The sequence below is a fragment of the Cebus imitator genome, unplaced genomic scaffold, assembly GCF_001604975.1.
Source record: "Cebus imitator isolate Cc_AM_T3 unplaced genomic scaffold, Cebus_imitator-1.0 Scaffold229, whole genome shotgun sequence".
NCBI classification, from domain to species: domain Eukaryota; kingdom Metazoa; phylum Chordata; class Mammalia; order Primates; family Cebidae; genus Cebus; species Cebus imitator.
In genome coordinates, this window is record NW_016107544.1 from 2,641,486 (window position 1) to 2,650,505 (window position 9,020).

Genomic DNA, 9,020 nt, shown 5'->3' on the forward strand with positions numbered 1-9,020 from the left:
AAACATGTTTAATAGTTCAAATCTGAGCTTATTTTTTTGATGTATAAAAGGCACAAAATAAGTTATACCAAGTTCTTAATAACATGGCTACTGAGTTTCCCAGTTGAAATAAGTTAAAAGTAAACCGGATTGTGTAGATTTTATTTCATTTGTTTCTAATATTTAATAAAAAGTTGGAAGATTTCCCTGTTGACCTTGACTTTAGCTTTACTCGGCAAATTATTCAAATTATAGAGTGTTTCTTGTTGAGGAAAGCGTTCGATGTTTGGGCTCAGAAATGTACAAGCACTGCAACATTTAGACTTAAGAGAGAAAAGCTCCAGAATACATCTTAAATAGAAACATGGAATCCAATAACATTTTTGGTATTCTGGAGAGTCTCAACTCTCTATCACTGTTGTCATTGGAGAGGCTCGGGACTAGAAGAACAGGTGGCCATCAACCTTGTCAATATACGAGAAGCTATTTAAAATATACGTAATGTCTCAAAACCCACCAACAAAATGATTTACAAACAACAAAGTAGATAAAGCCAATCATTTACTGACGTCCTTGGTCATGATGTTGGGAACTCTCAATTCACATAAGGAATTGGTCACCAGTATATGATTTTTTAATTCTTCTTTCTATCATTAACAAAATAAGAGTATTAACAAGAAAAGCTTCTGAGATGAGAATTCTATGACAAGGGGCTTTGTTTTGGTTCAGGATATGTTATTAGGTAAGAGAGAAAATCTTTTATGCAGTCTGAATATTTAAATATTTAAATTTGAGATTCATAATGATTGATGCATACCAAGAAGAGTATGGAGATCCTGGAGTAGTGACCAAAACAAACAAACAAACAAACAAACCACAGCAAAGAAACTCCTATGACAAATTTGATTCTGTTTGTCATTGGGCAATTTTTCTCTCTCCTATATACTTCCACAGCTGTTCATCTTCCAGATGTTCTCTCCTGTGAAGCTTTGTCTTTTAAGGGGTTCATGTTCCTTCAAGATAAGTCATTCTTTTCCATTTCCCAGTGTATTACTTGGTCAAAACAAATCATTCTTCTAATCCTCATTTAACCTTTCCTAAATTTAATACCAGTCTTTTGAACACTAAATGGAACAATTTATAAACTTGAACTCTTGGTGGAAGGCAAAAACTGGCTGTCCACTGTGGCAGCCAAATGGACCAATCTTCCTTTTTGCCTTCCCCTGGTAATCTGGGGGCAGGCAGGCTACTCAAGCCTAACAAATAAGATGCTCCTTCTCAAGTCTTTGGAACCAGAGGAGGAGAGGCAAAGATAAAAGATGGTAGAGATTACTCACAATAGCAAAGACATGGAATCAACCCAAATGCCCGTCAATGATAGACCGGATAAAGAAAATATGGTGGATATACACCATGGAATACTATACAGCCATAAAAAGAATGAGATCATGTCCTTCACAGGGACATGGATGGAACTGGAAGCCATTATCCTCTGCAAACTAATGCAGTAACAGGAAACTAAACACTGCATGTTCTCACTTATAAGTAAGAACTGAACAATGAGAACAGATGGACACAGGGAGGGGAACACCACACACTGGGGCCTGTGAAGAAGTGGGTGAGAAGAGAAAAAGCATTGGGAAAATAGTTAATGCATACTGGGCTTCATACCTAAGTGATGGGTTGATAGGCACAACAAACCGCCATGTCACATGTCTACCTGTGTAACAAACCTGCACATCCTGCACATGTATCCTGGAATGTAAAATTTAAAAAAAAAAAAAAGATGGTAGAGATATTATTTCATGGTGGTCATGTTGAGAACCCAGAAGCAATGACAGCTTCGAAAATTCAGTGGCTGCATTCAACGTTATTGATGTTGAAGTAGTTGTCTGGCACTTTGATCATGAAACAGATTGTCCTGCAGTGTGACATTAGCTGCATTTTCCTACTATCTAGTTTCTTCTAGTTCTTGACCACATTTTGAAGCTAAACCTAGAGCTTTCCCAACATTTCTGTGAACTCTTTATTTCTTTACAGTAAAGCCTTTAACAGCTGGCAGAGTTGACTCCTGTTATTTCAACCAAGATTGTTACACTGTCTACAAAATAATTCTTTGAGGCCGGGTGCAGTGGCTCATGCCCGTAATCCCAGCACTTTGGGAGGCTGAGGTGAGTGGATCATGAGGTCAAGAGATCGAGACCATCCTGGCCAACATGGTGAAACCCCATCTCTACTAAAAATACAAAAATTAGCCAGGCGTTTGGCATGCGCCTGTAGTCCCAGCTACTCAGGAGGCTGAGGCAGAAGAATAGCTTGAACCCGGGAGGTGGAGGTTGCAGTGAGCCGAGGCTGTGCCACTGCACTCCAGCCTGGCGACAGAGCAAGACTCCATCTCAATAATAATAATAATAATAATTTGAGGCTTTGGATTACAAGTGGGACCCTTCTTGTGTTTCTGGTTTTGGCACCAAGGCATATATGTATGTATTCATGGGTCATTTTGTTGAATAGTTGGCCTCTCTTTGCAGAAAGTTGGCAGAGAGAAAGGGAGATTTAACGTGTTGGTGTACTTTGCTTTCTTGATTCAGGCTCTTTTTCTACAAACTGCACTATGTAGATTAAGGAAGGCAGAGGGTTTTATGTGCCCACTGATCCTTGTTGGTTCCTGTCTCCAACCAGGAACTCTTGTGATTTTAACATTCTTGTGCTTTTCTTTTCCCAATGGGTATATTTTCATACCATGTGCTGTCCCAAATTCCTGAGTTCCTGGTGAGAACCACATGTTGCCTTGTTCTGTGCATCTGCACTGGGTGTATTTTTTATGGTGCATGCCCATCTCTACCATTAGCTCCTGTTGCTCATATAGTCATGATTTGTAATAAGCAACTCTGTTCCTCAACCCCAACTGCCCTAAAGAAACATGGAAAACAAGGTTGAGTTGTAGCCGAGAGAGAGAGAAAACCCTTGGTAATGGGTCATGAGATAGGGCAAAACAGGCTTGCAGGTTATCGCTGGCTTCTGGAAGGGCTTCTTCTTCAGATGCTGGGCTTCTTCTGGTGCTAGGCTGCTGTTTCTTCTCCCCAGAATCTTTTTGCTTTGGTGGTCAGACAATAATTTTGGTGGAGATTATATTCTGGACATTGTGCTTGTAAGACTTCTTCCTTCAGCTGCATGAGCTACGTGTGAGTTGAGGAATGCTTTCACAGAGCCAACAGGTTCTTAAGTAGCTCACATTTCATCAGGCTATCTTGGGCATCACCCTTGCATTCATAGGTTTGTAGACACTGAGGTATGTATAGAGAGTTAAGTTTCTCAGCCTTTCTATGCTGTGGACTTCTATGGTTCCTGCATTAAATTTCTTACTGGTCTGCTTACTGCCTTGAATTGCATTCCCTGCCTCCAGTTACAGAGCTGTGGGATTTTGCCACCAGCTTCAATCTGAGATCGCCACCTCTTCCCACCTGTAATGACGCAGGTTCTGAAGCCTGAGTATGCTGGAAAGGACAAGAGCAGCTCAAGGAAAGAAGGCCACATGCTCACCAGTATACCCTACCAGATACAGCAGCCCCATTTCAAGAGGAAAATCTTCACAATGTCTTGTTTCTCAATTTTTTTTTTTTGGTCATTTTTTTTTTTCAGTTCCTCAAAATGATTGTCTTAAATAATTTAGTCCAGTTTTATTCTTGTTCTCTAGGAACAGGAATTATCTGACCTCAGGCTGCCTTTACTGGAAGTAGTCTTACAATTGTTCTGGCAAAGAAGACAAATGAATTTTTATGGGACTTTAAGTTCTCATATGTGAGTGCTTATTATATTTCTCACAGAAAAAGTTAGGTTGTTCTTGATAGAATGTCATCATTATGGAGTTATTTTCTAACCTACCTACAGGGACTATTTTTTAAAATTTCCTTTTTGTTTTGTGGAATGTTTCAGATTGATACAGCCGTCTCTCTAGAGGTCTTTTGCAGCTGCAGTATTTTCAAGGATTCATTTGTTATGAAATCTGGCTGACCAGAATAGGTTAATTCCTTTGAGATACAGCTGCAGCCATTTTTAATAGCAAAAAAAAAAAAAAAAAAAAAAAAGAAAGACACTACTTTCTTTTAAAATCATTTGTACAAATGAAGTATAATTTTATACATTCCTAAATTTTTCTCCATCCTTTTCCTCCTCTCATATGTGTTTTGTCGGTATTGTTGCCGTTTCAGTTTTTCTGTCATTTTACCCTTTCCCAATAGTTTGGTTGTATTTTTTTTTAAATAAGCTATTTGAAATCCTTTTTATCAATCTGAGAGAGTATGAATAAAACAATGAGAACACTGTGTTTCATAAATTCTTGTACGTGTAAGCTAAGAGGCACATTCATTATATTGGGCAACCAAGAGTTGTGGAATAACCCATAGTCTGCTTTCTGCATCTGGTACTTACAAAAATCTCAAGAGAGTAACTGAGAAAGAGCAAATAAACCCCTCAACCTTTACTCAGTCTTTTAAAATCTGAGATCCCTTTAAATCAGAAAACATACTTTTATTGTGCTATTGATGTTATGTGGAATGTAAAACAAAATATAACAACTTCAGTTAATTTGAGAATAATCTGTAAGTTTAACAGTTCATCTCTTTTTTTTTTTGACAAGTTGTCACTCTGTTGCCCAGGCTGGAGTGCAGTGGTACAATCTCGGCTCACTGCAGCCTCAAACCCCTAGGCTCAATCCATTCTCCCACCTCAGCCTCAACAGTAGCTGGGACCACAGGCACACACCACATACCTAATTTTTGTTATTTTTTTGTAGAGATGTGGTTTTGCCACGTTGCCCAGGCTTGTCTCAAACTCCTGAGCTCAAGTCATCTGCCCACCTTGGGCTCCCAAAGTGCTGGGATTACAAGCGTGAGCTGCTGTGCCTGTCCCAGCTTAATGTCTTTGACTCCCAATGGAGGAGGAGGTTCGAGTTCTCATATTGCCTCTTGGAGCATTGCTCTACTTCTATTTTAATTCACAAATGTAATTAGATGTTCTGGAAAAGAAATGTAGCTAATTTGATTTAACGGCATCAAAGCCTCAAATGCAACATGAATGCATTGGGAGGGGCTGAGAACCCAGATCCTTACCTGCTCAAGTGACCTATTAGAGTACTACCAACTCTAGGCTGGGCGCGGTGGCTCATGCCTGTAATCTCAGCACTTTGGGAGGCCAAGGCAGGCAGATCACCTGAGATCAGGAGTTCGAGACTAGCCTGGCCAACATGGTGAAACCCCCGTCTCTACAAAATACAAAATTAGCCAGGTGTGGTGGTAAGTGCCTATGATCCCAGCTACTTGGGAGGCTGAGGCAGGAGAACCACTTAAACCCAGGAGGTAGAAATTGCAGTGAGCAGAGATCATGCCCTTGCACTACAGCCTGGATAAAAAGAGCAAAACTCTGTCTCAAAAACAAACAAACAAACAAAAAGATTACCACCAACTCTGTACTTACTTATTATTGCCATCAAAAAGTAAGGAAATGATATCCGACTAAGTGCTTATTAATTCCTTCTTCTGAATCCTTTGGAGTATACACTTAAGCAGCATGGTTTAATAAAAAGACAAACAAAAGCAGCATTATTTTTGAAGTCTGGATTATCAGAAGTAGCTTGCATAGTGGTTTTGAGTGAAGAAAAAATAATCCTCTTATAGTTTTACCTTAAATTGGAATATTTATGTAAATTGCATCATTGGCTCTTCATCAGTAGTATTAGAGGTTCTAATAGTTTAACAGGCCTTTCCTGCTTTTGTAAGTTCAAACTTCTCAAACTTTCATTCTTCTAGAGCGCTCTGGCAAGTTTTTGTTGTGATTCAAAATGGCAGCCAATCAGCTCCCTCCCTCTCCAGCCTGGGATCCTTTGGCCCCATCCTGTCATCCCAGGGCTCATTTTCTTCCTTTCTGCATTCTTTGCCAACACTCTGTTTCTGCCCTGCTAGAATTTCTTAGAAAAGCCAGGCTTTTTACCTTTCTGAACTGTAGAATCCCTGTTCCCTGAGGACAACAGTATTGAGATTAGACCAGGTAATGACCCAAATAATAGTCTTGCAGGGTGTAAGATTGGATTCAGGAACAACAAAGTGGAGGCCAATGCAGAAATCTGGGTGACAGATGATGGCAGTTTGGACTAGGGTGGTAGCAGCAGATAGAAAGAAGTAAATAGACCTGGGATACCTCTTGAAAGCAAAGTCAACAGTACCATTGGATCACCTGAGGGGGATGGGGGAGAGAGAAATAAAGAAGGGCCCCTAGCTTGGCAACTAGGGTGTTGCTATTTACTGAGATGGAGAAGACAAAGGGAAATTTGAAGATTTCTATTTTGGACACATTTTCTTTGAAATGCCAACCAGATATTCAACAGGAAAATAAACCATCCAAGGGGTTGGATAGATGAGTGAGGCTCAAAAGAAAGGTCTGGCTGGTATTTGAAAGTTCTGTTTTATTTAAAAGATTGGATTTCAAATTTTCTCCCACCCTCCTTCCTGTGTGCTTTCCAGTATTGCATAGGCCTGGAATTTGAAGTGACACAAAGCCTCCTCTCCTTAGGTTTCAGAACGACCACAACCATTCCAGGGAGTCAGGTTTCAAATCAAAGCCAAAATAAATGGAACTTCTAGCATTTGCTATGTTTTACCCTTAGTGGTTCTTTGACTGGTGGCAGCAAAACAACTTCAGCCAAGGTAGAACTGTGGCCGGGCACAGTGGCTTATGCCTGTAATCCCAGCAGTTTGGGAGACCAAGGAGGTGGATCACCTGAAGTCAGGAGTTCGAGACCAGTTTGGACAACAAGTTGAAACCCCATCTCTACTAAAATTACAAAAGTAGCTGGGCATGGTGGTGTACACCTGTAGTCCCAGCTACTCAGGAGGCTGAGGCAGAATAGCTTGAACCTGGGAGGCAGAGGCTGCAGTGAGCCGAGAGATCATGCCACTGCTTTCCAGCCTGGGTGACAGAGTAAGACTCATTGAATAAAAAAACAGAACTTGGATACACGCTACCTCTCAATCCCAGCACCAAGACTTCAATCACTCAGGCTCCCAAAGGCTAAACCTTCAACTCCAGAACCTCTATTTAGTTTATGGGTAGACCTTGTTTTATTGCACTTCCCAGAGGCTGTGTTTTTTACAAATTGAAGTTTTATGGCAACTTTGTATAAAGCAAGTCTATCAGGACCATTTTTCCAATTGCACAGGCTCACTTCATGGCTCTGTCTCACGTTTTGGTAATTCTAGCAATATTTTAAACTTTTAAATTATTATTATATCTGTTGTGATGATCTGTGATCAGTGATCTTTGGTGTTACTACTGCCATCGTTAGGGCAACTACAAACCATACCTAGGTAAGATAGCAAACTTAATAAATTCACGTATTCTGACTGCTCCACTGACTGGCTATTCCCCTATCTCTCTTCCTCTCTTTGGGCCTCCCCATTCCCTGAGACACAACGATATTGAGATTAGGCCAGATAATACCCTACATGGCCTCTAAATGTTTAAGTTAGTGCAAGAGTCACATGTCTCTCACTCTAATCATAGGATTAGTGAAGAAGGCCTGTTGAACTCTGAGATAGGTTGAAAGCTCGGCCTCTTGTGCCAAACAGCAAATTTGTGAATGCAAAGGAAAAGTTCTTGAAGGAAATTGCAAGTGCTATTCCACTGAACATACGAATGAATAAGCAAAATAGCTTTATTGCCAACGTGGAGAAAGTTTTAGGGGTCTGGACAGAAGACCAAACCAACCGCAACATTCTCTGAAACCAAAGCCTAATCCAGACCAAGGCCCTAATTCTCTGCCATTCTATGAAGGCTGAGAACAGGTCAGGAAGCTGCAGAAGTAAAATTGGAAGCTAGCAGAGTTTGGTTCATGAGGTTTAAGGAAAGAAGCCATCTCCATAACATAAGAGTGCAAGGTGAGGCAGCACTGATATAGAAGCTGCAGCAAGTTATCCAGAAGATCTAACTAAGATCATTTATGAAGATAACTACACTAAATAATAGTTTTTCAATGTAGATGAAACAGCCTTCTATTGGAAGAAGCTGCCATCTAGGACTTTCCCATAGCTAGAAAAGAAAAGTCAAAGTCTGGCTTCAAAGTTTCAAAGGACAGGCTTCAAAGTTTCAAAGGACTCCTGTTTGGTGATAATGTCCCTGGTACTTAAGTTGAAGCCAGTGCTCAATTACCCTCAAAAAATTCTCAGGCCATAAAGAACGATGCTAAATTTACTCTGCCTGTGCTCCATAAATGAAACAACAAAGCCTGGATGGCAGAACATCTGTTGACAGCATGGTTCACTGAATATTTTAAGCCCACTGTTGAGATCTACTACTCAGAAAAAAATGATTCTTTTCAAAACACTATTGTTTATTGGCAATGCACTTAGTCAGTCAAGAGCTCTGATGGAGATATACAAAGAAATGAATGTTGCTTTCATGCCTGCTAACACAACAGCTATTCTGCAGGCCATGGATCAAGAAGAATTTCGACTTTCATGTCTTATCAGTTAAGAAAGGCATTTTATAATGCTATAGCTGCCATAGATAATTTTTCTTCTGATGGAGCTTGGCAAAATAAATGAAAACTTTCTGGAAAGGATCCATCAGTCTAGATTAATTACATTTCACAGTAATAACAAATATCCACATTAACAGGAGTTTAGAAGAAGTTGATTCTAACTGCCATGGATGACTTTGAGGGGTCCAAGATGTGATGGAGGAAATTACTGCAGATGTGGTGAAAATAGCAAGATAACTATAATTAGAAGTGAAGCCTGAAGATGTGACTTAATTGCTGCAACCCCATGATAAAGCTTGAATGGAGAAGGAGTTACTTCTTATGGATGACCAAGAAGTAGTTTCTTGAAGTGGAATTTACTCCCAATGAGGATACTGTGAACGTAGTTGAAGTAACACAAAGGATTTTGAATATTATATAAACTTAATTGATAAAGCAGCAGCAGGGTTAGAGATGATTGAGTCCAATTTTGAAATAAGTTCTACTGTCGGTAAAATGCTATCAAACA